Genomic DNA, 3,001 nt, shown 5'->3' with positions numbered 1-3,001 from the left:
TGGCTTGCCGACTGCGAGACTTCCTAATGGCCTGAGCCAATCCCCTACAACAAAGGCTCAGGTAACCTCCTATTTCTCTCGAGAACTCAAATACACACGGTGGTACTGAGAGTGGGGCACTGCAGTCAAAATTCCATAGCAACATGGAGGCACTGTTAGCACGGTGATAGGTACTGGCTGTAGAGGTTTTGAGATACATGCCATAAAAAACTGAATTAAAGGGAGTGCTAGAAGAAATATGAATATTGGGGCCACTGTGACATAGTAGGCTAAGCCTTTGCCCACAGTGCCCACATCCCACATGGTGCCAATTCGTGTTCCGGCTGCTCCTCTTTGATCCAGCTCTCTGCTTATGGCCTAGGAAAGCAGTAGAAGATGGCCCCAGTGCTTGGGCCCCTGCATCCATGTAGGAGACCCAGAAGAAGCTCCTGGCTTCAGATAGGCCCAGCTCCAGCCATTGTGGCCATTTGGGGAGTAAACTAGAGGACAGAAGACCTTTCTCTGTGTCTCACTCTTTATAGCTCTACCTCTCAAGTAAATAAAATCTTATATATTTTTATATGCTAGAGATGATTTTGGTAAGTCTTCAACAAGAAAGAGGGAGAGTTGGAGAGAAAGCTTCCACACTCTTAGACAATAAATAACCATGAACATGAGGCTAATAGGCATTACAGATCATTTTGGTGAAGTCTCAGAAATGAGGAAGAGGTGACTGGAAACTGGAGGAAAGGGGATCTTTATTACAAGATGGCAATGAGCCTGAATGAACTGTGTTCTACTGTTTTGTGGACAGTACAACTCACAATCAATGAAACTGCTTAGACTTCTTTGTGAATTGATCAAAGTATTGAAGATGTGGCTTGGGTTCTCCTCACCGATTATAGTACAACATGAGAGGACAGAGAGGAGTTAGAGAAGGAATTCTTGGCAGAAGTAAACAGACTCGGTTAAAAAGGTTAGTATAATGTGTACTCTGGGAAGAATATGAGTAACCTAGGCCTGGGAAACAAGGAATTCATCTGGTGTCACAGGTTCTGAGCTGAGAACCGTGCTACACAATGGGAATCCTACTACACAGTGGAATTGCACTACAAGTCTTCCCCATGCCCAGCTCAGACATTTAGATGAGACTTTGGCCTTCAGAGTTGATGCTGCAATGAATTAAATCTTTTGAGGCTGTCAGGTTGGAATGGATATATTCTATGTGTAATGAGGACACACATTTTGGAGAAAGAAAGAATGCTACAGACAGAACTGTGTTCCCCCGCCGGCGCCACGGCTCACTTGGCTAATCCTCCGCCTGCAGCACCAGCACCCCGAGTTCTAGTCCCAGTTGGGGCACTGGGTACTAGTCCTGGTTGCTCCTCTTCTAGTCCAGCTCTCTGCTGTGGCCCGGGAGGGCAGTGGAAGATGGCCCAAGTGCTTGGGCCCCTGCACCCCCATGGAAGACCAGAGAGAAGCACCTGGCTCCTGGCTTCAGATCAGCGCAGCACCATTAGGGGAGTGAACCAACGGAAGGAAGACCTTTCTGTCTATAACTCTACCTGTCAAATAAAAAAATAAATAAAAGAACTGTGTTCCCCCAAAATTTGTATTGTGGCCCTAACCTTCAACGTGACTATATTTGGAGAGAGTCTTTAAGAGGTAAATAAAGTTAAATGAGGTCCTAAGGGTGGGACCCTAATCTGATAGGATTGGTGTGTCCTCATGAACGAAGGTGGAGAGGTCAGAGGTAGCCAGCTCCCAGCCAGGTAGACACAGGGAAAGGCAGCAGTCTGCAAGCCAGGACAAGAGCCCTCATTGGAAACTGAAGCTGCTGGATGGCATTTCTGATCTTGAACTTCCCAGCTTTTAGAACTGATAGTAAGGTCTGATCTGATTTCATCATCATTTAAAAAAAAATCATCTATTATTTTTCACTTTATGTTTCTGTGTGGGAGCAAACTGTTGAAATCCTTACTTAATGTATACTAAGCTGATCTTCTGTATATTAAGATAATCGAAAATGAATCTTGATGTGAATGGAAGGGGAGAGGGAGTGGGAAAGGGGAGGGTTGTGGGTGGGAGGGACGGTATGGGGGGGAAGCCATTGTAATCCGTAAGTCGTACTTTGGAAATTTATATTCATTAAATAAAAGATAAAAAAAAAGAACTGATAGTAATAAATGTGTTGCTAATTCACCCAGTCTACAGTACAGCAGCCAGTAAAAGTTAGCCAATGTAAACTGTGGAGAACGGACCCCAGCAGATGTTAAGCTCTACCTCTTTATGTTCAAGGTGCTTGGGTGTCTAATGTCACAAAGGTGCACTTGGCCTTGACAGAGTATTTATAAACCTGCCTTGGCCTTTGCTTATGACTCCACATTCCTCTAGTTTAAGTCTGCACTCCTGATACGCATTCATTTCCCTGGGAAGGGTAACAATCACCTTCTCCCCAAAGTGATGAGAAACAGGGGGATGGAGATACTAGGTGCAAGGTCCTGAGAGGATGAGGACAGCAGCCTCAGGAGGGGCTGGGAGCAAGACTGAAGGCCCCGACACCTATTTCTTCAAAGCATGAACATAAGGAAAAAGTTGAGTTAAAAACATCTGTGACAGGGGCTGGTACTGTGGTGTAGCAGGTGAAGCCACCATCTACAGTGTCAGCATCCCATATGGGTGCCGGTTTCAGTCCTGGCTACTCCACTTCCAACTCATCTCTCTGCTATGGCCTGGGAAAGCAGTGGAGGATTGCCTAAGTCTTTGAGCCCTGCACCGTGGGAGACCCAGGGGAAGCTCCTGGCTCCCAGCTTTGGATGGGCACAGCTCCAGCTGTTGAGGCCAACTGGGGAGTAAACCAGCGGATGGAAGACCTCCCTCTCTCTCTGCCTCTCCTTCTCTAACTGTAACTTTCAAATAAATAAATCTTAAAAAATAATCTGTGATAGGCAAGTTAAGGGTAGTTATTAGACGTTAATTATTGCAAAATTAAAAACAACAAAAAAAAAACGGACTCCAAAGC

This window comes from Oryctolagus cuniculus, chromosome 2 (genome assembly GCF_051225735.1).
Source record: "Oryctolagus cuniculus isolate XC-2025 breed Fujian yellow rabbit chromosome 2, ASM5122573v1, whole genome shotgun sequence".
Classification (NCBI taxonomy): Eukaryota; Metazoa; Chordata; class Mammalia; order Lagomorpha; family Leporidae; genus Oryctolagus; species Oryctolagus cuniculus.
The sequence above is the reverse complement of the archived record's forward strand: the minus strand, read 5'-3'. Positions refer to the sequence as shown.